Source organism: Zingiber officinale, chromosome 9A (genome assembly GCF_018446385.1).
Source record: "Zingiber officinale cultivar Zhangliang chromosome 9A, Zo_v1.1, whole genome shotgun sequence".
Taxonomy (NCBI): Eukaryota; Viridiplantae; Streptophyta; class Magnoliopsida; order Zingiberales; family Zingiberaceae; genus Zingiber; species Zingiber officinale.
Window position 1 is genome coordinate 35,788,252 of NC_056002.1, and position 27,961 is coordinate 35,816,212.

Below are 27,961 nucleotides of genomic sequence, written 5' to 3' on the forward strand. Positions count from 1 at the left end.
CTTTTAAAGAAGAGGAATATGAAAATATTTTTTTCTGTTGTTGTTATTATTTGGAAGGAGACGAAATTCTCAATCTGTTGTCACATGCCAAGTGTACATGAATTTATTGTTTGGGAAATGAACAACTTATCAGAATCTACAAAAAAAAAAAAACTGTAAACTATCTTTTTATCATTCATTCTATGATATATATATATATAGGGAATGAAAGGGAAACCAAGTTGTTAGAGTCTAGCATTGAATACATATTCAATGAGGCCTGAACTCAAAGACCCCTCCATGTGCAGTAAACAGTGGTGACTGAAACGAAGGAAAAAAAAATGCTGTTCAAATTTAAATACTTCAATATATTTAATATTAATTTAGTTTTCAAGAAATTAATAAATTGAGGTAGATTGATAAGTATAAGCAGAATCAGTTTTCAACTTCTAGGGCAACCAAGGGAAGATGTACTTACTGTATAATGTGACACTCAATGCAGTGATGACTTTGTTCCACTCGGATTCACTTGAATGCTGAAGCAGAAATGGAATAAGCAATAAAAATAAATAAATAAATAAATTGAAGATGTGAAAGTAGGGAAGCAACCAACAGCAGTAATGACATATAGTTTTCATATTTTATCAAACTGGGAAAAAAATTTATTACTTTGGAGCCAACATTTAATGTAAAAATTTGGATTTTACTCTGGAGTAAATATTTTGCCCTGCAATAACTTTACAGCAGTAATGACATATTGGAAGATATTAAAGCAAACTGCAGTGGTACCTGTAGCTTGGGCCCATTCTTAATTATTTGACTATGTTGCACACTTTGTTCCTACCTCTTTGAAGCTTTTTGACCCTCAAATTTGGTGTAGATGTTATGAGACCATGACAACGACAACCAATTTTATCCCAGCAGATGGTATCAATTATATGAATTATATCATCATTTATATTTAAATAAATTTTATCTTCTCTTATTATTGCTAATAAGTCTTCTTTGATTTTCCTTTTCCTCATTTAATATGTATTTGTTAATCTTCTAACTACATATTCATACCATTTTAAATACGTCTTTCACAGATTTTTCAATAGATACAAACTCGACTCTCTCTAATGTTCTCATTTCTTATCTTGCCTATCCTCGTATATTTGTATATCCACTTTAACATCCTCATCTCACTTTCATCTTTGCAACTCTGGTGAATTAATTTCAGTAGAGGGTCTTGGGACTGATTCATCATTTGATGAGTTTAGTAGCCTTATGTTACCTTGGTTTGGCTTGATTGATGTCTCCCTAATTCAAACACTGATATTAGCAAACTCTAGGAAACAATGAATGTAAGATACAATTCAAAATATTGAAACATGAATACCATATAAGCTATTTCCTGGCAAATTTGGACCAACTTTATATACAGTCTATGTGGGATTTCAGTATGACAATGTGAGTTTTGATTGTTTAACCTCTCTAAGTTTGGAGTCATTGTAGCATGAGTATTCAGTAAGATCATCAACATTAACTTTGTTAAAGTTAAAACACTTGTCAAGAACTCTTAACTATGATGTTTCTGTAATTTTTCTTGATTTCTTCATTAAGCCACTCGTTTCTCTTTGTTAATCATACATCAACAATTTATTATTTATATTCGAGATCCTTGGTTCAACATCATTAGACAGTGATGCAATGCAGTAATTATACAATTCAAACTATAATCATTTATGAAATGCAAAACATTGACATCATAAATTAAATCTTAGAAACACATGAAGAAACTCACATCTTTGACAATGGAAATCATGTTTAATTTGTGAGTTATTTGAATCATAATAAAACTCATAATACAAGAACTCACATGGATTTTGTATAGGAGAAAAAACTAAAAGAAACAATCTTGTATAGGGCATACTCACTAGTGAACAAAAAGTTGATGTCGTATGGTCAAAACAAGTTTGATAGTTAAACAATTGATCGTACAGAATGTGCTCACTTCATTTCAACTATTAACTTAAAACTAATCTTCTTGATAAATGGAAGATCTCATCACGTTACTAAAACCATAAGATGGAAGAACCTGCAATCCTGCAGCATATAAGATGAACACGTCAGACAGAAATAGTGTGCTTGTTTCAAATCCAAGAAGATTTATAAAGAAGACAAAGGGACACATCACAGACCAGAGAATGGAAAGAAGCTTTCAAAGGAAAAAAAAAAAGCAATGCAATCAAACAGAAGAAAACTTATGTTAGTATGAAGAGCGGAACTCATATGGATTGTTGTACGTGTAAACAACCTTGTTGGATAATTGTCATCTCATATGCTTTTCAAAAATACCAAAATCAGTTTAGAGGTAATAATGATAAAATAGTCGTTAATTGTTGTACGTGTAAATAACCTTGTTGGATTTTAGCCCCTTTACCGCACTGCATCGAGTCAGATTCCTGTTTTTATTTTTATTTTTAAACTTAAAACCCCACCCAAACAGAAATCGCCCAGGACACGACTTGTGCCCGACACAACACGGGACAGAGGATCCTTTTGATCATGTTGGGTTTGGGGTTTTGGCATCCTGAGTTGTGTAAGCTCCAATTTTTGCCTTTTATCTTCTCTGTTGATGCTGCGATAGAAGGAGCCCGTTAAGTGTGAGTCAAAGACAGGAACAGCAGTTGACGTGGAGGTCAAAGTCAAGACGATCAAAGATAAGAAACTGCCGGCTCACCAAGGTCGGCCGAACGAGTGACAACTGTTGGTGCAACATTCCTCAGGTCAAGGTTGACCTGGTTGACCAAGCTTGAGTCTTGGTTTGGATTTCGATGTTTGACAATGCAAGCTTGATTGAAGAAGAGTCAAGTAGGTCAAGGATGACCGGATACTTGACTGGGAAGTCCTAACTGAGATGTTAGGCAGGAGGAAAATCCTGGTGAGTGAAGCCAGGTGAAAGACCTAGTGAGTGAAGCTAGGCAATTGGGAAGTCCTAGTGAGTGAAGCTAGGCAGGAGAAAAATCATGGTGAGTGAAGCCAGGTGAAAGACCTAGTGAGTGAAGCTAGGCAATTGGGAAAGTCCTGGTGAGTGAAGCCAGGCAAGAGAAATCCAGATGGGTCAAGGTTGACCAGACATCTGGTGAGAGTCCAAGTAGGTCAAAGGGATTGACCGGATACTTGGCAAGAAGAGAAAAGTCGGTCAAAGGGATTGACCGGACACTTGGTGAGAGAGTCCTAGCTGGTCAAGGGTGACCGGATGCTAGGTCTTATGTACCAACAAGTCGTGGTTGACTAGATGTTGGTTTAGGGGCTTTGGGCGATTTTGGGCAAAACCAAGATCCGGATTAATCGACCGATTGATCCAGCGGTTTGGATGATCGTGGATTGATCCGAAGAGGTTTGGATCGATCCGTGGATCGATCCGGTGATCTGGATCGATCCACCGATCGATCGGGAGTCCTGATAAGAACCCCTTTGGATCGATCCGTGGATCGATCTAGGACCCAATCGATCGGTGGATCGATTGGGCAATCTGTTCGCGATAAGCGCTGGATCGATCGTGGATCGATCCGGAAGTTTTTCCGCACGAGGCACTGGATCGATCCGTGAATCGATCCAAGCCTCCCGATCGATTGGGAGCATTCGATCGATCGGGATCCGACGATAAAGGTCGATTTAGGCGTTCATTTCCTTCGGTAGCACTTCACCGATTCATTCCAGATCTTCACCAGCTCCTCCACAACTCTTCTCAAGCTCGAGATCGCCAATTCTTGAAGGTTCTTGGAGGCTCTTCCAAGTCAAGAGGCGGATCAAAGCAAGAAGAAGAAACTAGGGTTAGGGTTTGTGCACTCATTGTAAGCTTGTATTTCTTTACTACCCTTTCTTCTTCTTGTATTGAGTCTTGTAGGGCTTCTCCGCCCTTGGTAGTTACCATAAAGGAGAGTTTCATTAGTGGAGGGTGCGTGCGTTGTGTGGATCCTTGGATTAGTCAACTCCCTTAGAGGTGGATACCAAGTAAAATTCAAGTGTTAGCGTGTTTGTATTTGTTTCTTTGTATTTCCGCTGCGCATCACTTTGAAGAAACAAGCAACGCCGAGCAACGAGCACGCGAAGAGCTATTCACCCCCCCCTCTAGCTACTTTTCGGTCCTAACAAGTAGTATCAGAGCGAGGCCGCTCTTTACCGGAATCATTGCCGGAAGGGTCAAGCATAACAAGAAGAGCTAGAGGGTGAAGAAGTTGAAGCAAAATTGTCAAAGTCAAAGAAATTCAAAAGCTCAACTTCTACAATGGAATTCCGAGATGGGCTCGGATTCGACACAAGGGTGGCTCCACCATACACTTCCACGAGCTTCGATTCTTGGAAATCAAGAATCGAAAATTTTCTTATGATGGAGATAGAGCAATGGTTTGCTCTTATGGAAGGCTTCAAGACTCCAACAAACTCAAAGGGCAAAGTTCTCAAGAGGAGCAAGTGGAGCCAAGAGCAAGTCCAAAGGTGCGAGGCCAATGACAAAGTAACCAAGCTTTTGGTCAATTTATTGCCAAGCACCATCCTTTGCAAAATTGGAGAATTTGAAGATGCAAAGGAATTATGGAGTAAATTGGCCAAGCTTCATGAAGAGATCCCCTCCACTGCACAAGAGCAAGAAGAATCCAGAGAGGGTGACTCTTTGGAGCAAGACCAAGAGGAGAACTCCGAGGTTGAGAGATGCTCAATCTCTGAAGAAGAAGTCCAAGAAGAAGCTTCATCTTCAAGGGAGTGCAATGAAGAGAACAAGGAGGGAGCATACTCCTTGTTCCATGTACAAGATGATGAAACCTCCACCTCTAGGATTGAGGGGGAGTGTAGATCAATGAACCCGGAGCAAGAAGAGGCCTCCACATCCGGGTCAAGTGAAGAAGAAGAAGATGGTGCCACCTCCAAAATTCAAGAAATATCAAATGGAGGAGCAAGTGTCATCCCTACACAAGAAGGTATAAATGTTTCAATTAAAAATAAAAATCATATAATATGTTTTGAGTGTAGGGAAAGTGAGCACTACAAGAGCAAGTGTCCCAACTTGGCCAAGAAGAAGGGTCAAGTGACACAAAAGGGCAAGGAGAAGCCCAAGGAGACCACCCCCGGGACAAAGAAGAGCAAGGAGCACATTGTGTGCTTCTTGTGTCAACAAAAGGGGCATTACCGAAGTCAATGCCCTAATGGGAAGAAGGTGGTCAAGGCTCACGGAGGAAGCTCAACTCAAGGGGGAGCATCCAAGGTAAAAAAGAAGGTATCTTTTATTGAGCCTATTTTCTTGCAAAATGGTAAAAAGCATGCTAGGTCAAATTTATATCATTTTAATGTTATTTACCATGAAAATAGGAAGCATGATAGCGTTAAGGAAAATCATGTAGCTTATCATGCCAAAACCTCTCAATCTAGGGTTAGAAAGGTAGATAGAAACTTAGGTAAGAACCCTAAGGATTCTAGGTATGTACCTAAGAAGAAGAAAAATCATGATTTTAGTGAAAAATCTGTGGTTGAGGGATTATGGAAGGAAAATCAAGTCTTGAGGTCAAGACTTGATAAATTAAAGAAGACCCTTAGAAAAATCACAAATATGACACAAGGGTCTAAGGATAAAAATCTAGGTTTAGGGGTACAAATGCCATCAAATGGCCATAGAGGTTTGGGATACAAAACCAAAGCAAAAAATGATGTGCCTAGTTATCATAGGGTTTCATATAGTTATGGAACAAACCCTAAGTCTAGAGGTCAAGCCAAGGATACAAGGGAAGATATCCCTAGAAGTATCTTTGCAACCAAAGTGACTAAGACTTCTAAGAAGTCTAAGAAAGTCACTAACAAGGTCACAAGGGAGGCTATCCCTAGAGTTGACTTAGAAAATGTGACCAAGGCTTCTAAGAAGCCCAACAAGGTCACTAGGAAGGTATCTAGGGAAGTTATCCCTAGTAAATACCTAGAGCATCCAAGGAGCACCAATAGGTGTTGGGTTCCTAGGAGCATTTTCTCTACCCCATAGATGGGTTAGAGAGTGTCAACTCTAAGAAGAAGGGTAGTTAACCCAACTTTGAAGAAATTGACACTCAAGAAGCATTTTCAAGGTTTTTGTTAACCTTTGAAAATGAAAAGGATTATTATTTACTCCTTGAAAGAGTAAAATGTGCCTAATGGTGGAAAATTTGATTTTATCTTAAAATGGCATAAATTGGGAAAACCTAGAGAAATACCAAGTTGAGATTTTGGTATTCTCTTAAAAATTTAAGGCAATCCGGACCTTGATTTATGTGATTACTCTTGAGGAAAAATGGAATATGCAAACATTTGAGGATATGCTTAATTTTTAAGTGGCATAAACAAATCAAGAGAAATAGAAATGTCAATTTAAGTTTTGGCATTTCTTTGAAGCATTTAGGGCAATCTAGGTTTAACGTTTTAAGTTAAAACAAGTGGTATATTTTGAGTTAGCTAAGTGGTTAAGGATACTTAAAAAGGAAATCTAGGTATATTTTATTTATGCTAAACCTTGTCATGATTGTTTACCCATCATATGCCATGACATCATGTCTATTTTTGCATTCGTGTTTTATTATGAAAAATTCAAAAATACCATGTCATGACATTCATACATCATGTAGTTATAGGATATTTTCTTTTGAAAATTATTTCCTTTTGATGTATGTCATAACATAATCATGCATTAAGTTTAATTCCTTGTAATTAAGGACAAATGGCATTTAACAACACTTATTAACGAGTGACATCCTAGGTGGATGTCTAATATCTCTAAAATGCCTAGATAGATATGCATGATCCCTAGAATAGGGCAAAACCAAATTTTACATCTCACAAAGACCTATAAGATGACTTGTATGTGTTTTGCACATTAGATACAAGTGAGATGTTAGGAAGATGAATAAAACTCAAGATGTTGATTTAGTGCATTCTTTTGAGTTTTAGGTTCATCAAAACACATAGTTATGTGTGTTCTCATCATTGGGAAAGCTAATGTACAAGTCATGTGCATTAAGCCCAAGGAACATGGTGGGATATTGGTTTTGAAAATGTTTTCAAAATAATTTTGGAAAACCTTGGTGAAGGCTATCTTTTGATAGTAATCACCATTGAATAGTTAGACACAAACTTGAAGAAAACACTAAAGTTTTTGCAAGTTCTCAAGTTTGTGTCAATCTTTGAAAATATGATGTATTTTCATAGAAAACTATTTTTCCATGATAAATTATACCCTAAATAATGTCTACACAAATTTTTACGATTTTTGAAATTTTGTAGTATTTTTTAGGGGTTTCTGAAATTGGCTGAAATTGAATTTCAGCAATTTCAGGCCTCCAATCGATCAGTGGATCGATTGGAGTGCCTCAATCGATCAGCCGATCGATTGAGAAGGCATTTCTCGCGAGCAGAAGCTCGCTGGATCGATCAGCCGATCGATCCAAGAATATTGAATCGATCAGTGGATCGATTCAGCAGGGTTCAATCGATTGGAACCCAACTCCAATCGATTGAAGATGCTGATTTTGGCTGGAAAAGCATATTTTCAGCATTTTGAACCTATTTTAGTCTAGGTAACCATTCCAAACCCCTGAAAATACATTTGTATACATAAAAAGGGTGTTTTCGTGTGGAAAACAATGATGGATTGGTTAAGGAAGGCTAAGTTGAAGTTTAGGTTGAGGTTTGTTTCAAATTTTGAATATTTGAACCTCAAAACTTCTAAAATTGGGTTTCCTAAAGTTTTGGGGATTCCAAGTCATTGTTGGTGCAATGACAGAAGTTACCACCATGTCTTTATGGGGAGGGACTCTTTAAAGACATAAAAATTATTTTTCATGAACCTTGGAAGGTGGTTAACCTTCCGTTTGAAAATGCTCAAGGTTGAGCGTTTGAACTTTAATGGGGAGTGGATATCCTCATTGTTCAAGTGGTTTCAGTGGATAATGCTCAAGGATGGGCATTTGCCTACATTGAGGGAGAAATGTAGGGTTAAGTGTTAATGAAGGGTATGGGACCTTCATTATCGTGTTGATCACAACGAGTGAAGTTGTGAACGACGATGAGCAACTCTTCAGGGGGAGAGTTTTCAACAAGTGAATTTGTTGATGTGTGCCCAAAATGGGGCATGGTTTGATGTGTGCCAATAGGGGAGAAGAAAGGGAGTAAGTTAGGCTTTTATCACCTAGAGGGAGTTTGCCCTCTTGGGGAGAATGAAGAGCTTAACTTATGTATTCATTACCTAGTGGCATGAAGAAGGAGGCTATGGGATTAGCCTAACTTACATGTGGTATTGTAAGTGATAGTGTTGGTATAGTCAAACAGCAAAAAGGGGAAGATTGTTGGTGCAACCTCCCTTAGGTCAAGGTTGACCTGGTTGACCAAGCTTGAGTCTTGGTTTGGTTTCGATGTTTGACAATGCAAGCTTGATTGAAGAAGAGTCAAGTGGGTCAAGGATGACCGGATACTTGTAGGAAGTCTAAGCGAGATGTTAGGCGGGAGGAAAATCACGGTGAGTGAAGCCGGTGAAAGACCTAGTGAGTGAAGCTAGGCAATTGGGAAGTCCTAGTGAGTGAAGCTAGGCGGGAGAAAAATCATGGTGAGTGAGCCGGTGAAAGACCTGAGTGAGTGAAGCTGAGCAATTGGGAAAGTCCGGTGAGTGAAGTCGAGGCAAGAGAATCCGGATGGGTCGAGGTTGACGGACGTCGGTGAGAGTCAAGTAGGTCGAAGGGATTGGCCGGATGCTTGAAGAGAAAAGTCCAAGTGGGTCAAAGGGATTGACCGGACACTTGGTGAGAGCAGGTCAAGGGTGGCCGGATGCTAGGTCTTATGTACCAACAAGTCATGGTTGACTAGATGTTGGTTTAGGGGCTTTGGGCTTGGTTTTGGGCAAAACCAAGATCCGGATTAATCACCGATTGATCCAGCAGGTTTGGATTGATCCGTGGATTGCTCCAGCAGTTTGGATTGATCCGTGGATCGATCCAGCAGATCTGGATCGATCCACCGATCGATCCGGAGAGTTCCCAGCAGAACCCCTTTGGATCGATCCGTGGATCGATCGCGCGATAAGCGCTGGATCGATCCGTGGATCGATCCAGGCGTTTTTTCAGAGCACATAGGCGCTCTGGATCGATCCGTGGATCGATCCAAAGCCTCTCCGATCGATTGGGAGCATTCCAATCGATCGGGATTCGACCGTTAGCGTCGATTTAAACCGCAGGCGTTCATTTCCTTCGGCACCTCTTCACCGATTTATCTCAGATCTTCACCAGCTCCTCCACAACTCTTCTCAAGCTCGAGATCGCCAGTTCTTGAAGGTTCTTGGAGGCTCTTCCAAGTCAAGAGGCGGATCAAAGCAAGAAGAAGAAACTAGGGTTAGGGTTTGTGCACTCATTGTAAGCTTGTAAGCTTGTATTTCTTTACTACCCTTTCTTCTTCTTGTATTGAGTCTTGTAGGGCTTCTCCGCCCTTGGTAGTTACCATAAAGGAGAGTTTCATTAGTGGAGGGTGCGTGCGTTGTGTGGATCCTTGGATTAGTCACCTCCCTTGGAGGTGGATACCAAGTAAAATCCAAGTGTTAGCGTGTTTGTATTTGTTTCTTTGTATTTCCGCTGCGCATCACTTTGAAGAAACAAGCAACGCCGAGCAACGAGCACGCGAAGAGCTATTCACCCCCCCTAGCTACTTTTCGGTCCTAACAACAACGTGCCGAGCGGCATAAAAGATCCGATCGGCCCGGAGGCTCATCCGAGCTGATTACTCATCCGGTCGGGACGACTACAGACATCAGATGCTCACAACTGTGACCAAGTGAATGCTAGTCCGACCGGGCAAGGGCGACCTACTGAGTCGAGCAACCACAGAGAAGAACAGCCTTGAGCGACCAGGCGGGGAATCCTGACCAAGCGGCTTCCCCAGCCAAACAATGGGATCCCTTACGTATCTCATTATATCCTTCTGGAGTCAGCGTCGGACGGGGGGCATGGTCAATAGGTAAATCGTACAATAGAAACTTCAACTATCATCTCAGGGATTTGTACGCCCTGTTAACAAATGGTGTCAGAGACACTTTTATGACATTTTTCATAGGATAGTTGGGTAAACGTCCATGTGCTTTGAGAAGCGTGCATGTTTGCTACTGGAGCACTATATAAAGGAGGGTTCATGCACCAGCGACCGAGCATCGGCAGCGCCAACCTCAACGAAGAGGAAATGCAAGTCCTACCCGAGTTTCGACTGAGCGGGCTCGACCTTCAGCTCGGGAGGAGGAAAACCGAAGTAATGTGGCTCGGGGTGAAATCGGGATGATCGCTGAGGGCCGACCGACGGTGATTCCAACAGAGCGAGAAAGTCTCACACCTAGCGACTGATACATGTCGTGGGATGCAGCAAAGAAAAGGCGGAGGAACCAGATATCAGTTTTGGCCCTCGGGACCTATAAGGAGTGGAGATCCCTCACGACGACGCCTTGATCATCCAAGTGGTAATAGTTAATTATACTATTCATCGGACTTTTGTGGATACAAGCAACTCGGTGAATATCATCTTCAAGAAAGCATTCGATCAGTTGCAAATCGAGTGGAGCGAATTGCAGCCCATGACGACCCCGCTGTACGGGTTCACGGGCAATGAAGTATTGCCGATTGGTTGGCTCGGCTGGCCATATCCCTCGTAGAGGAGCCTCTCAAGAGGACTAGGACCACAAACTTCATCGTGGTAGATCCGTCGTCCGCCTACAATGTAATATTGGGCCGACTAGCCTTGAACAAGTTCGAAGCCGTAGTATCCACCTTCTGCCAAAAGATTAAATTCCCGATGGACAATGCGATGGGCAAAATCAAAGGCGATCAATTAACCGCTCGGCAGTGCTATATCGACATGGTTAAATCTGAGGCAAGGGACGCTCGGAAGACTCAACGTTTGGAGGTGAACACAATCATGGAGGAACTGCCTGGGCTAATCTATGATGAAAAAGATAAGGTTCAGATCCATCCCAGCCGATCGGAAGCCACAAGATTTGTCGCCGACAGATGAGAGAAAGGCAGAGTTGGTCGCCTGCCTTTGGTAAAACCATGACGTGTTTGCCTGGTCAACTCATGAGCTCCCAGGCATCTAGCCAGCGTGGCGCAGCATGAGCTTCACATCCGATCGGATATGCGGCCAGTGAAACAGAGGAAGAGAGATTTCAACTCGAAGTAAAATCAGATCATCCGAGCGGAAATAGAAAAATTGCTAGAAATTGATCACATCCGTAAGATCTAATTTCCGAGCTGGCTGGCCAACATTGTGCTAATCTCCAAGCCGGGCAACAAGTGGCGAGTCTGCATCGACTTCCGCATCTTGAACGAAGCTTGCTTGAAGGACTTCTATCCCCTGCCTCCTATAGATCAAATGGTGGACTCCACGACGAGCTGTGAGTTGATCTGCATGCTTGATGCATACCAGGGCTACCATCAAGTGTCACTCGGCAAAGAAGATCAAAAGAAGATCAGCTTCATTACGATCAACGAGACCTACAACTACCGTTGGAACTGAAGAATGTCGGCACCAGTTGCCAAAGACTGATGAACAAGGTGTTCCAACGATAGATCGACCGAAATATAGAATATATGTCAACGACATATTAATAAAATCTTTCCAAGCCACTGACCTTTGCACAAACGTCGAAGAAACCTGTCAAACCCTGAGGACGTACGGAATCAAGTTGAACCCGAGCAAGTACCTGTTCGGGGTGAAGAGCGGCCACTTTCACGAGTACATCATGATCGAACGAGGAATTGAGACAAATCCGAGTAAAGTGAAGGAGCTGTACATGTCCCCGCCTCGCAACTTAAAGGAGGCCCAACAGCTAACCGGACGGATCCCCGCATCGTCAAGGTTCATCTCCAAATCGTCCGACGGAGTCACCCGTTCTTCAAGATCCTACGCCGCGAGACGAAATTTCAGTCGGACACGTAATGCAACAAGGCATTTAAAGAACTTAAGAAATACCTCACCTCCCTACTTGTACTGGCAAAGCCCATCGCCGACGAGCTGCTCTGAATATATTTGTCATTCACAGAGCATGCGGTTAGCTCGGCATTGGTGCGGCAGAACGACACTGAACAACAACCGGTGTATTCCTTAAGTCATATATTGAAAGATGCAGAGTCTCACTACACCTGTCTCGAAAAGTTGGCGTACGAGCTAGTACTCACCGCTCAAAGGCTTCGTCTATACTTTCTCTCACATCCCATCGTGGTGATTACTAATAGCACTGAGAAGAGTTCTCCTTAACCCAGAGGCATTTGGACAGCTGATTAAATGGACCACCGAGTTGAGTAAGTTTGACATACAGTATCAACCTCGGACGGTGATCAAGGCCCAAGCCTTAGTTGATTTCATCATCGAGGTACAGAACGCCGAGCCAGACGCGACTTGGAAGATATATGTAGACGGCTCATCCACCCGACAAGGTAGTAGAATCAGCATCCTCTTAATATCGTCGCGTGGGTATAGAATGCAGTTGTCCGTACGGTTGGATTATCGGGCTACAAATAACGAGGCGGAATATAAAGCCCTGACAACTGGCATGCATGTAGCTCGGCATGTTGGAGCTACAAGGGTCCTCATCCATTCGGATTCTCAACTGACAGCTCAGCAACTATCGGAAATGTTCGAGATAAATAACGCCCGACTCAAGTTGTATGCCGAAGCTTTCGAAAACTGAAGACAAGTTTCCAAGAGGTGATTATACAAAAGATCCCCCGGTCGGACAACCAGTATGCTGACGAGCTGGCCAAGTTAGCAAGTTCTTTATCTCCAGTCGTCATAGATAAGCCAGTCGAGTCGAGCAGGTGGCACATATCGACATGACGGCCTGGATGGGCTTTCTGAGCGACTGGAGGACGCCCCTAATAGAGTTCTTCCAATCGGGTGTCACACCGTCCGACAGGGAGGAATCTAGGTGGTTAAAAAGAGGGTCGCCCGGTTCACACTAATTAAAGATCAATGATATAAAAGAGTTTTCTCAAGGGCGCTACTTAAGTGCGTCGAATCGGATGACATTGAGTACATCCTGCAAGAAGTTCACCAAGGCTCATGCAGTAATCATCCACGCGAGCGATCACTTGCTCGCAAGATCCTGCTCGCCGGATATTCCTAGCCCACATTGTAAGGTGACGTCGCTCGGACGATGGCCACTTGCCTATCCTGCCAAAAATACCAGAACGCCCCTCACCGACCCATCGAAGAGTTAAAAGTATCCACTATGTTGTGTCTGTTCGACTAGTGGGCATAGACATCGTTGGACCATTTCCTATGGCGATCGGGCAACGAAAATTTCTACTTGTAGCAGTAGATTATTTCTCAAAGTGGATGGAAGATGAGCCGCTCACCAAGATAACCGAGCACATGGTTATCAAATTTATATAGCAAAACATCTTGTGTCGGTTCGGCATCCTTCACAAGCTCGTCTCAGACAACGAAAGATAGTTCTCAGAGCGGAGGCTCAGAAAGTGGTGTGATGACTACGGCATCTTACAGGCTTTCATTTCGGTGGCTTATTCATAGAGCAACGGTCAGACGGAAGTCATTAATAGGGAAATCCTCAAAGGGATTCGGGCTCGGCTCGACCATGCTAGAGGCAGCTAGGTCGACGAACTCCTAAGCGTATTGTGGGCTTATCGCATCACACCAAGAGAGGCGATCAATATAACCCCGTTCCATCTGGTGTATGGGGGTGAGGCAATGGTTCCAATCGAAGTAAAGTAGAGTTCGACCGGGTGCAACTCTACGACAAGGGAAATGCCGATCGGAGGCTCATGGAGCTCGACTTGGTGGACGAAATGCGAGATAAGGCCGCCGTCTGGCTCATGGCGTACCGGCAACGCATGAAGCAAAGCTACAACCGAAGGGTGATCCCGAAATCATTCCAGGTTAGCGATTTGATATGGAAGAGAGTAAAGTCAATCGGTGATGTCACCAAGCTAGAAACCCCGTGGGGAGGACCATATAAAGTCATTCAGAAGCTCTACTCGGGAGTTTTCTATTTACAAGATGAAAAGGGGAAAAAGCTCGAGCGGCCTTGGAAGTAAACCATCTCCAGCCCTATAGGGTCGGGTGAGAGGTGCGTGATTAAATTCAGATACACTTGTAGAAATGTTTGTTCCATGAGTACAAAAGAATATGAATGAAAATCTACCAAATGTCCCAGAACCTTGAATTGTCCGGCTAAGTTATAAGCAAGTATAGTCTTCGTGTCAAATATGAAAATTACAATCGAGCGGCGACTATAAATCCTTGAGCATTGATAACTAAAGTCGAGCGGCAGCTATAAACTTGGGAGTTGACGACAACTAAAGTCGAGCGGCAGCTATAAACTCGGGAGTCGACGACAACTAAAGCTGAGCGGCGGCTATAAACTCAGGAGTCGACGACAACTTAAGCTGAACAACGGCTACGACAACTTAAGCTGAACAACGGCTATAAACTCGGGAGTCGACAACAACTAAAGCCGAGCGACGGCTATAAACTTGAGAGTCGACGACAACTTAAGCTGAACGACGGCTATAAACTCGGGAGTCGACAACAACTAAAGCCGAGCGACGGCTATAAACTTGAGAGTCGACGACAACTTAAGCCGAGCGACGGCTATAAACTCGGGAATCGACAACAACTAAAATCAAGCAACGATTATAAAACCTTGAGCCTTGATAATCAACCATCCGAGCAACGACCATAAGCTCGAGTACAAGAGGGATAGACAAACGAGCAACGACTATAAATCCCGATTCAATAGTCGAGCGATGGTTATAGAATCTAGCGGGCATCATCAAGACGTTTGAATAAAAATGCCAAGTGTCAGACACTCCTAACCCGACCGGACGAATCATGAGTGGGCGGAGAGGAATCGTCACACGAAAACATCAAGGGTGGGAGATACTTGACTCGATTGAGCCAAGCGTCTGTCCTTACTTTTTACAACGGGATGTCGCTCGAACATTGATCGTGGAATTCTACCTATTACACTATGTAACTAGGTTAAACGGAACACACTAAATCGCCGAGCGGGAGTGTATGGATTAGTACTTGGTAGCTTCAAGAATGAAACATTGTATGCAGCTGAACGGGGGGGGGTGTTGATTCATACTTAGAAGTTTTTTAAAAAAAAACTAGAGGAAGTACAAAAAAACAGATAAAAAACTTAAGAAGAGCTACTCTAGAATAGCAACGGCTTCCTCAGGGAGCGAAGCCACAAGCTCATCCTTCCGAACGGAATCAAAGGAGACATCAGCGGACAAGTGGCCGTTATCCTTCAGTTGCGGGAAGGTGCCCGCTATACCTAGGTCAAAAGGTCATAGAATCCAATCAGAGAAGAGTTGATTGAAGCCTTTCGAGCGAAGATACTTAGCTCGAAAGTCCTCGAGCTAAGCGGGCTCGTGGCCGCTTCTAGTTCGGCCTTCAGAGACTACAACTCGGCAGTTTAATCGGCAATTTCCCGTTACTGTGCTGATCGGCTAGATTGCTCTTGCGCTAAAGCTGTCTCTGTTTCCTTTAGTTTCTTCTCCAAGGCCCAAGCCTCCAGATTTCTCTTCTCAAAGTCCTCTATTGCTCGAAGTTTCTGAGTGTTTGCTGATTTGACCTTGGAGTCAAAGTCCTTGGCTTGCTTGTTGAGCCGCTCGAGCTGTGGAGCCTGCTCTTGGCACTTCTTCCTCTCTGCCAATAACGCCCGCTTAGAGCCCACCAGTTGTTCGGATGATTTTTCTAAACCCTCCTTTAGCTGAGTGACTTCAACGGTGAGCGTTTCGCCAGCAACTCGGGACGCGCTTGATCCGCTGGTCGAGGCCCGCAACTGCTTATTGTCGTGCTCGAGAAAGGCTAGCCTCTAGCACATCGTCAGACTCTCCACCCAATGCTGCAAAAAGTTTAAGTCAGAGAGACGCAGCAAAGGCGAATAACAACTCTTGGGAAACGTACCATGATGGATTTCTAAGTGAAGTTGTCAGCTAGTTCCCGAGGTGGAATGGTCATCGCCTTGCTCTGGGTGTCCGCCCAGGTCTGAGCCAGAGGACCAAAATGTGAATTATATGCTCGGGCAACCGAGGTGTGTCATCTTCGGGGGTGCGCCAAGTGTTAGTGGGTAGGCGGATCAGAGTGGAGATGTGTCTACGTCCAACCGAATCAGATAGTGGAAACTGGGGTCTCCAGACTGGCCGACAGTGGAAAGAAGGAAACCAGCTATACTAAAAGTGCATCAATCGACAATTCCAACACTGATGGAGTTCGATCAGACGAAGGGGCGTTGGTAAAACTGTCGTCCTCTCAGGGACAGCGGAAGACGAGCTCTCTGTTAGGACCCTTGGCGACCGGTTAGAGGAGGGTGAATAGCCCTGCAAAGAAAAACAACCTTCCTCGAACTTTTATGACTTAATAAAAATTAACACTTGCATAAAAATAATTAAGAAACTAAAATTAAAAAAAAGAGGCACAACAAATTACTTGGTTACAACCGAGGAGGTTGTTAATCCAAAGAAGTGGAAAGCACACTAATTTCTCTTTCAGGCGGAGAAGCCTCTTTACAGCAGTTGAAGTACTAAAAATACGAAGCTAGACAAAAGAAAATATTTACAAGTGTCCTTCTTGTTGTTTCTAAACTTCTGAGACCAGGGTTGTATTTATAGCCCTAGTCGGGACGCTTGGAAGGGTTCCAGGCACCTGGAGGGGATAAAACTTTCTCCCCGTCGTAACAGATCACGTTTAACGCGATCTAAATCAGCAGATCTCAATCTCTCCGCAGCAAGAGGGATACCCAGGAAGGGCATTAGCCCTTCAAAAAAAAGTCGTAAGGCCAACTAGAGAACAACGAGTCATGTCATCCACACCAGCCAGAAAGAAACTGGACTTGAGCTTGTTTGCCTTAAGCCTCGCACATCTGCCAAATATATCCAAAGACTTAACCAAAATAGATACCGAGGGGGGATCCCCCCTAGCAAAAAATAAGAGATCATCGGCATATGCAAGGTGGGTGATCCCCGACCATGCACATAGGGGGTGGTAATTCAGATCCGAAGAGGTCGTGTCCCCCAATCTCAAAAGAAACTCAATGCAGGTAGCAAACAAAAAGGGGGATAGAGGATCACTCTGACGAAGCCCCCTCCGTCCAATGAAGAATCCATTCAGACCACCATTGATTGAAATAGAGTATGAGGCAGTAGAAACACACTCCATAATCCAAGCAACAAAAATCATTGGGAAGCCCAGGCCAATGAGTACCTCACGCAAAAAGCTCCAATCAACAGTATCAAAAGCTTTTTGGATGTCTACCTTCATAATACACCTAGGAGAAACCCTCTTGCGACAATACTTACGAAGAAGCTCCTGAGCAAGGTGAATATTTTCAGATAAAACACAACCGGCTGCCTGAGCCGGATCAAAAACAGATTCAAGAAAACCAGTAAGTTTCATGGTCCAAGCGCCCGGACCGACCAGGCGCCCGGACCAACAGCTTGTTAACTTTAGTCCTTGTTCTTACTCCGGCTCCTGCTCCACTTGGGTGATCTCAACCTCCCGGAATAGGGCTCACCCGAATCCAACTTCTTGCCTTCGAACAGTCTTTCGTTCCGGTTTCTCGTCCCTCAGAAACATCGGATGCCTCCTTCTCGTCCGCCCACGTACTCTTCCGCAGCACCTCGTCCCTCGGACGCATCGAGTCCGTCGGCTTTCTCCCATACCGTCCTCACTAACTGCGTCTTTCGCTCGACTTCCTGTGCTCCTAAGTTCCTGCACACTTAGACACATGGCTTAAAAATCAACAGAATCTAACTTGACTTGATTGATCACATCAAACTACTTTGAGGTACTAACAATCTCCTCCTTTTTTATGTGAGCAAACCCAAGTTAAGTTAGGGTAAAACTACAAAAAATAGTTATAAAATAACAGTTATAAAATTTTGCAAGTAAAAAAAATTTAAGTAAAACAATAAAAAAATTGTACTACTCTCCCCCCAACTTAATCTTTACTACTCCCCCTTTTGAGCACATTAAAAATGGAGTAGTTTTAAAATGACTTTCGAAAACTCAAAGCCTAAGGGAAAAACAAAAAAAAACTCCTTTAATTGAAAAAAATTTTACAAGGGTTGAACAGAAAAATTTCACAAAAAGTTGAATTTTTTAGCCAAATTTAAAGCATTTGCATTTTGATAACTAATTCAAAAACAAATTCTAACGGAAAAAATTGTTTAGATTAACGTTTCAAAAAAAATAACTTAAACAAATTTTAATGATCAGATTTATTCAATTCAGTAATTGGCTTTCGGACACTGGCGAGACACTAGACCTTCTTAGTTATTGGAGCATCAATCACTTCTAAACAAAGTCTATTAAAGAATTTAAACATTTAATTTTCTTTCTGAAAGTCCTTAAGTCCAGAAAAACAGTTAACCTAAATATGATTTTGGAACTCAGTACAGGTTCCTACCTACTGGATTTATCAAGAATTTCTTATGAATGTATTTCTGTGATATTTTCCTAATTTAGCCCTTATGGTATTTAAAATACCAGTTTAAACTATTATATCTCCTAATATTTTGATTATTTGAGCATGCACGATTTTTCCAATATTCTATTTCTGTTTTCAATTTGACATTTTCTAATTTTAAATTATCAAACAAATTTAAGGGGCATGTATTGGCTAATTGTCTTTTCAAGTCTATATTTTCATTTTCTAATTTTACTAAATCCTTGGAAAGAATCTTAATAAATTTAAACGACTTTTCAGAATATAAGGCACGTACTTGACTTACCTAGTATTCTGATGCTCTCAATTTTCCTCTGATAATCCTCCCCCTTCGTCGATGCTTATCTCTGAGTTGGTTTCGTCTTCCTTTTGATGGTCTGCCATTAAGGCTAGTCCGATGTAGGCTTCTAGATTTCGGATTCGGAGGACGATGATTCATCCCATGTGGCTTTTAGATTATGCTTGGGCCGAGCTGGCTTCTTGTTCTTTTCCTTGTCCTTGTTCTTTAATTTTGGACAGTCATCCTTGATATGCTCTTCTTCGTTGCAGTTGTAACATCGGACATTCCTTTTGTTCTGATAATGCTTTCTCATATGTGATTTAAATTTATTACTTTTAATAAATTTATTAAACTTTCTTACTAGTAGCGCCGCTTCATTTTCGTCGATCGACGCTTCGGAGACAAGATCTTCCTTCTTGGCTTTCAAGGCAAGATTGTTGTTCGACTTTTTGATTTCTTTAGAATCTGCACATTAAGTTTCGTGAAGTACTAAACAAATTCTCTAGTGTATTTACCTTGAAGTCCTTAGAGATGTAGTATGCATCTACTAAGGATGATCATTCTGGAGTTCTTGCGATCTCGATTCGTTACCGATTCTTCGAGATTGTTGAGCTGAATGATGAGTAATTTGAGTCGTGCTTGGAGTTACGCTACCTTTTCTCCATTGTTCATCCGCAGGTTTGTTAGCTAGGTTCGGAGGATGTCTCACCTTGCTAACTTTGCTTCCGAAGTGCCTTTGTGGAGTTCCAGGAACTTCTCCCGGAGCTCTTTGGCGGAGTCGTAGCTGCCAATTCGATTGGCCTCCTGGGGTAGAAGGGCGCTTAGTAGATGGAACTCTGCTTTACCATTCGCCACAAAATCGACTTGTTCTTTCTTCGTCTATAAACACTCTTCCTTTCCAGCTCCATGTTGGTCGTTGGGGGCTACAAAACCATATTTCATGATTAACAGAATCTCAAAATCTGTTTTAAAAAATACCTCCATCGGACGTTTCTATTGTACGAAGTCTCCCTCAAACTTTGATGGATGAATGCTTGTACCGGCCATCATCTCGTTGCTTCAGTTGGCGGTTAGTCCTTATGAGGCGTCCTGGCTCTGATATCAGTTGTTAGGACCCTTGGCGGCCGACTAGAGAAGGGTGAATAGCCCTGCAAAGAAAAACAACCTTCCTCAAACTTTTACGGCTTAATAAAAATTAACACTTGCATAAAAATAATTAAGAAACTAAAATTAAAAAGAAGAGGCACAATGAATTACTTGGTTACAACCGAGGAGGTTGTTAATCCAAGGAAGTGGAAAGCGCACTAATTTCTCCTTCAGGCGGAGAAGCCTCTTTACAATAGTTGAAGAACTAAAAATACGAAGCTAGACAAAAGAAATCGTTTACAAGTGTTCTTCTTGTTGTTACTAGGCTTTTGGGACCAGGGCTGTACAGCCCTGGTCGGGCGCCTAGAAGGGTTCCAAGCACCTGGAGGGGGATAAAACTTTATCCCCGTCGCAACAAATCATGTTTGACGCGATCCGAATAAGTTTCATGGTTCGGGCGTCCGGACCAAGTCCGAGCGCCCAGACCGTCCGAGCGCCCGAACAATTTAAGCGGGTTGGGTTAGAATTTTATCAACCCAAGTCTGGCCCGGGCCGACCCGCCTAGGCCCACGACCCACACGGGTCAGCTCGCGACGGGCTTGGGTTGACTCACAGGTTGCGAAACACATATAAGCTAAGTTTTATGTGAATTTATAATTTTTCTTTGTTATAATTTTGAAATAAAAATAATATTTTTCATCCAACATAAGTACTAGTTTGTGTCCATTTATATTTAAAATACATGTTTATGGATACATTTGATTGATGAACCTTTTCGAAGTAAAATGTTAAAGATATGAAACATTTTTTTAATTTTAAAAAAAAATTGATGGGCCCGCGGGTTTTCCTGCCAAACTCGCAACCCGCCTTGGATTGGGTTGAGTTGGAAATTTTCCAACCTGCCAAATTGACGAGTCGGCTCGCCCCGCCCCGCCAAATGGTCGGCCTGCCACGGGCCGACCTGCCCCACCACGGTTTGACCCGTCTGACAGCTCAACCCACACCAACAGCTTGTTAACTCTGGTCCAGGTTCTTGCTCCGGTTCCTGCTCCACTTGGGTGATCTCGGCCTCCTGGAATAGGGCTAACCCGAACCCAACTTCCGGCCTTCAAGCAATCTTCCGCTCCGGCTTCTCACCCCTCGAAAACGCCACGCGCCTCCTTCTCGTCCGCCCGCTTACTCTTCCGCAGTACCTTTGCCTCGGACGCACCGAGCCCGTCGGCTCTCTCCCGTGCCGTCCTTCTAGCTAGCTGCGTCTTTCGCTCGACTTCCTATGCTCCTAAGTTCTTGCACACTTAGACACAGGGGTTAAAAACCAACAGGAGCTAACTTGACTTGGTTGATCACATCAAAACTACCTTAGGGTACTAACACTCTCGCCTCGTTCGGCGGAGGTCGAGAAGTAGGCGCTTCCATGGGCGCAGGTGCCAAGGTTCCCGAGCGGGAGGTCCCCTCCAAGCGAAGCCTTTTTCTCCGCTGTCGCTAGATCATTGGCTCACCAGAACCGGCTGAGTTGGTCGGCTGTAACTCAGAGAGTACGACCACCGGGACCATGGTGGGCCGCTCAAAAGGAAGCTCGCCAGTGGTAGCGGTTGCGCTACTCCCTACCGCTCGGCTCGCCTCACCAATTTGATTAGCTGAACTGCCGACCGGTATAAGCTTGCGGTTATCCAGCTCGACAGCTCCACGAGCGTTAATCTCGATGGCGGAGAGCTTGCTCTTGCCGCTTAGCAGGGACTTCAACATGACTTCAGTTGCAAAATCGAAAGTGAAATCAGTTAAATTTTAAGGCGACTTGGGAAGAAATAGTTTACCTAATGAGTTGGGTAGTCGTAAGCAGAGGGGACTCAGCCCAAAAACGTATAGAACGTCTTCGTGCAGCAACTTATATATATGATATTTCTAACCAACGAGATGAGTGGCCGCCTCGAGGTAGGTCAGGTCCCAACAATACTTGCGCAAAGCGGGAGGCTTCAAGTCCATCTGCCAATCGGTCGGGAATGATGGCCGCTCGGGAAGGAGAACAAAAAAGTAATGCTCCTTCTAGTACTTGTTGGAGGAAGGTATCTTGTCAAAGAATACAGAGCCCACTCAGGCCTGTAACAAAAAGGTCTCCGTCTCGGAAAGCTTAGGATAGTAAAAGTAATGGAAAATGCAAGGGACAAGCGGGATGTCGTACAAGCAAAACAAGATTACCACTCCACACAAAAGTCTAAAAGAGTTTGGCACTAACTAGGGTATAAGGATATGAAAGTATCTACATACTTCAGAGAAAAAGGGATGGATTGGGAAGCGCAGACCGGCCAAAAATTGATCCTTAAACAAAATAAGGTAGTCGTCCAGTGGCGTATGTGGGCGTGCAAGTGAGAATAATTATTTGGTGGTCATCGGGAATATTATAGGCCATTTGCAGCTACATTATTTCGTCGCCATTAAAATCGAACTTGGTGGATGTATACCACAAGCCGACGATTGGCGGAGGAAGAGAAGAGGCGACCATGAAGAAACAATGAAAAATAGAAGCGAAGATGTCGACGAAAATTAAGGAGCGGATGAGCAAAGGGAAGGAAAGCTTACAGAGGAATATCGCCAGCGATGAATGACGAAGGAGAGAATAAGCAAAGAGCGTGCGCGAGGAAGAGGCGGTGAAGTAAAAGAAAGACAGCGAATAAGGATTTATAAACCCTAGGGACGGCCACTCTGGGTCGTCCGATCGAGGGCTACGGAAAACAAAGCCGAGATCTAGCCATTGAATTTGAAACGATGCTTGTCACATCAATCACGAATATCCTCCTGTCACATCAAACGTGCGGCGGCAAAAAGCAGGACACGTGGCGCCTGGCGATAGGGAAGCATTAATGAGGCTTAATTACAGGGCATGGGTGGCGTGCTCGACATTAATAGCAGGAGATTTGCATAGTCTTCAAGAAATAGGGATGGCGTCAGCGGCCATTATAAGGCACTCACTTGGCAAAGGAAGCGGCGAGAAGTTAAAATCACAAAGTGTTGTCGTCAGGCATCCCGATCTGCAAAAATCTCTCACTAAGAAGCAGTCGAGCGGAGACATTGTCATAGAATGACTCACTGTAGAATAATCATTCTGTCTCATAGCCAAGCGGCGACTCTAAACCCAGGTCAGTAAAATATAGCCGAACAACGACCCTAAACCCATGATAGAAAGCAACTTTAGTATTCGCCATAGCCGAGCAGCTCTAAACCCATGTCAATAAGTGATAGACGAGCGGTATCTCTAAAACCTAGAATGCCCAATCAGTCTTGGAGGTCACCGAAGACACTGTCCGTCCAGCTACAGCCTCCTTCGACTAGGCTTAAGGGGAAGGCTTGTGATGCGGCTATAAAAGGAGCCCACAAAGTGTGAGTCAAAGGCGGAAATAGCAGCCGACATGAAAGTCAAAGTCAAGGCAGTCAAAGGTAGGAAACCGCCGGCTCACCAAAGTCGGTTGAACGGGTGGCAAAGTGTCGAGTGACATAAAGGATCTGATCGGCCCGGAGGCTCATCCGAGCTGATCACTCATCCGGCCGGGACAACTACTATAAAGATGCTCACAACTGTGACCAAGTCAATGCTAGCCCGATCGGACCACTTGTCTAGCCGAGCAAGGGCGATCTACTGAGCCGAGTGACCACGGAGAAGAACAGGCTTGAGCGACCGAGTGGGGAATCCTGATCAAGCGGCTCCCTCGCTCGGCCAAACAGTAGAATCCCTTACGTATTTCGTTATATCCTTCTAGGAGTCAGCGCCGTTAACAAGGGCATGGTCAACATGCAAATTGTACGATGAAAGTTTCTACTGTCATGCCAGAGATTTGCATGCCCTGTTAAGGAATGGTGTCACACTTTTCTGACATATTTTTTCATAGGACAGTTGGGAAAATATGTACATGCCTTGAGAAGTATGCACGTCTGCTACCGGAGCACTATATAAAGGGGGTCCATGTACCGGCGAAGGTATGTGTTATTTGTGCTAAAGCTCCTATTGTTGTTATAGTTCCTTGTTGTCTTTTCTACTATTCCGGTGACTAACTTGAATGTCGGAGGGCCAAAATCGGAACCCCTTCCTTGGTCCGGCACTGACGTTCTCTATGTAATAGAATGGAGCGGAGTCTTTACATGGTCAACCGAGGAGCCACATATCTAGCCAATCATCTTCACCGTTTTCAAACAAGATCATCCATCATATAACAAATTATGAAAGAATCACGAAGACATAGTGATCTACGTTGAAAAATATGAAAATAAGATCTTTGATACTTCATTACTAGGAATCATTTACAATTTGTGCTTTCTAACAAACCTCAAGTCCTAGACCAATGCTTCTTTCCTTAGCTGCTATTGGCATATGGAGTGTACCATTCAGCACAGGTGTTCCTTTTAAAGTTTAATATCAATGGCTTATTTGTCCACATAATGTAAATGTGCAATGCAGTGGTCAGATTGATGCCGCTTGTAAACACTTTCAAAAAAAATAAAATAAAACTGTTTGCCTGCAGATTCATAGTAACCAATTCCAAGAGTACTGCCATCTTAAGAGTGATTATCGGAAAGTAAACTAAATTATTATCAACTCTTGCTTAGAAACTCTAACATCTTTGTTAATTAAAAACCATATTGTGCTTAAATTTCAATCCATGCTCAAGAGATCAATATGATTTAAACCCCTTTATTTAGGAAAGGTATCCTAACTTATGCTTTAAACTCCCTTATTTTGGAAAGGTGTTCCAACTTGCAATACTGGCCAACTTGTTAGAAGCCATGGTACCATCAAGGCCTCTCTCCCATTGCATTGAATTATTCCCTTTACAAGCAATGACATCAATGCAGGCCAATCATTTCTCTATTTTTCATAAATTACCCTAGAACATAGACACCATTTAGTGTTGTTAGAAGTTGAAAAAAATTGAAAAACAAAATAAAAAATAAAAACTAGGAATATTTCCTAAAATTTGGATTTTTCAAAATCAAGCTACTCACTTTTTCTATATACTCAGCATTTCCCTGATTAAATGATTATACCTCTCCTTTTCCTCAAATCATTTTGATGGTCCAAACTTTCTCATTTTGGACAAAATAGTATACTCAAGATTCTGTAGGAATGAAATGTATAGGCAAAATAGTTAATCGAATATTTAATCGAAATGCCCTATCAAGGTGTTTTAGCAAAAACACACTTTGATGGCCAAGAAACAACAATTTTAATAATAAAAACAGAACAAAAACTTCTAAAGATCCTAGGTGGTGTATTAGATGTTTTTGAGTTGCAAATGACTATCAAGGTGACTTTGAACTGTACATTTTCAATTCAATAGATTCTTTTTTCATCCAAACCCAATTTGAACACTCCATCATAGACTCCTGGGAAGCCTATAATTTTTTTTTTTTGGTTCTTTGCTATACTAACTTGCTTAGGCCATCAAACTATTTGGACCAAAGCATCATGATGAACCAATTCAACTAAAAAATGATCCACTTCAACTCAAAAACACCCTTAACACTCAACCAGAGACAGTTATTGGTATATGTTTTTAGGCAATCGACGTACTTTTGGCCATTGAGACATCCAAAAGCAAATTAAAAATCAGGAAACGAAAGCACTGACCTGATCTCACATCACCTCCAACTCTTGGGACGGAAAGTGTGCATGCTGTAGCCAGTCTTCCAATTATCTAAATAAATCACTTTGATCACTGCCCAGTATGCCAGTGTCATCCCCGCAAGCATGAATCCCCTCTGAGAGGAGATGCTCCTAAATCTGACTAGAAAATGAGTCACGAAGGCTAGAAAAAGTCCAACGACCATGCACAGGAACCCAACTGCGAAGCCCTCGGCCCTCAGCCCTCAGCCCTCAGCTGCATCCCAGGTCCTTGGCAAAAGAACATTTAAGCGATTGAGGTTGTTGCGATTAGGCAAAACCACGGGCAAGTTATGGATGATGCAGGTTGTGCATCGTGCCGGAGACGCCAAAGAAGTACACGAAGAGAGCGAGGGACATCCAGAGGCGTTGGTAGTGAAAGAGAGTGCCGCTCTCCAGGATGCGACGAATTAGGTAAGGGGCGGAGATGAGGATGGAAGCGAGGAGGACCAGACGGCAGGTGACAAGGAGCGGCCGGAGGATCGGACCACCAAGGGAGATCCTAGCCTTGACTTCGAGGAATTCAGCAATGGGCTCAGCGCCGCGGGAGAACTCGGACTGGTCCATGAGGATGGAATCGAGAAGCGAGAGAGTGGAAGCCGGCATGAGGCGGACATGGGGAAGGCTGGACACGCCGACGAGGGAGAATGACTTTTGGGACTCCCCGAATTCGATGGCACTGAAGAAAACGCGAGATGACGACGCGTCGTCGTCATGGTTGGCGGCGGCGAAGGAGGAGGAGAGGACGGAGAAATCGGAGTGGAGATGGGGAAGGAGGAGATCAGCTTTGGAACGAAGTTGGTTGGCGTCGAAGAAGATAAGGAGAGCATATGAGCGGGGCGGTGCGACTGAGATAAGGAAGCGGGAGACGAGGCGGTCGTCGAGGAGAGAAACTGAGACCGAAGAGACTGCAGCTCCGTTACCAGATCAGCAGCCGAGGGTTCAGCGGCGGCGCCCGCGCCGAGGAGGAGGACGGCTTTTCTTTTTAATAATTAAGTGTTTAGATTTCATTGATTGATTTTAAAAACAAATAATCTCTCTTTTTCAACGTCACAAATTTTTAAACTCTCCGTAGGATGGTATAGTTTGATGTTCAATTTAGTAAGAATTTATTTATATTGATTTAATATACATAAAATTAATTAAATAAATAAATTAAATAGTTTATTAAATTAAATAAATAAATTTGAATATATATGTGTTCAGTTTATTAACGTTTGTGAATAACGTTCGTGAACAATATTCGTGAACAACGTTCATTAATCATATTTATTAATAATTTTTTTTTAATATGCTAAATAAAAATAAAAATAAAATAAAATAAATTTAAATTAACAAACTCAATAACTAATCAAACAACTAAAAGTTTCAAACAACCAAACAAACTTGAATTGAGAGTTTTATAACATCTAAACGAACCAAGCTCGAACTAAGCTCAAGCCAAGCTTAAAACAAGCTCAAGCTCATAAAAAATAAACCAAATCAAGGTTGAACACTCATTTCAAAAACTTGGTTCATTTTAAGGTTAGCTCGGCTCGGCTTGGTTACCTTATCAAATAAGCTTGGACACCCCAAAACTTGATTCAACTTATTTATAACCCTACCTGTATGTGATGCGTTTCGATGAGATTTATATCCTTTACCATCCATATTCATCAAAAACTTCTTGACTTTTATTTCATTGCCCGTATAATTCATGTGTCTCATATAGCACTATCCCTTCCATATGAAAAATTAAAATTTGTTTGTATATGATTCTGGCAAAAAAAAATGACGAAGGCGATAAGTTGAGAATGTAGTTGGAAGGTTAACGAAGTGAAAACTCCACGTAAGTCTATAACATAGAGTCGCTAGTATCGGGTAGGGAAGGGGTTCTCGGTATTGACCTTCCGACGCTCAAATCAGTCTCTGGCAAGTAGAAAAATGGAGAACTATAGTTAAAACGTATAGACAATGAAGTTGCACATACCTCTCTCTGTAGATGGGAATCCCCTTTTATATTGTCACTGTAGTATTCGTGTACGCATCTCAAGGCATAGACACGTTTTCCTAGGCGTCTTAGGAAAAAATAAGACAAAAAATATCACTGACATCATTCCTTAAGGAGTCATGTAATTCTCTGATATGACAGCTTAAAAGCTTCTAAAGTACGATTTATCTGCTAAACATGATATGCTGTTAGCTACACAAACTCCCAAAAGAATACAATAAAATAGTTAAAGGTTTGGCATATGGTCGACCAGCCACTGCTCAGCCGGGTAGTCCTAGTCCAGACGTACTAAGCAGAGCTATTGTCCTACTTTTCGTTTAGTTGTACTGTTGTTGGAGGACTGCCCTTTGTTCAACCGGATATACCTCCTGCTCGAGAGCAATGGTTCGAGGAAGTTGCTACCTGACTATTAACCTCAGTCGTGGGCTTTTCAAGGGCGGCCATTGAGACGCACTCTGGGTTGACCGGACAGAC

General features: G+C 42.9%; 1 pseudogene; it reads right to left on the reverse strand.

Moving 5' to 3' along the window:
- Positions 1–456: 456 nt before the first annotated feature.
- Positions 457–27,931, reverse strand: LOC122019146 (annotated as a pseudogene).
- Between the last annotated feature and the right edge of the window lie 30 nt (positions 27,932–27,961).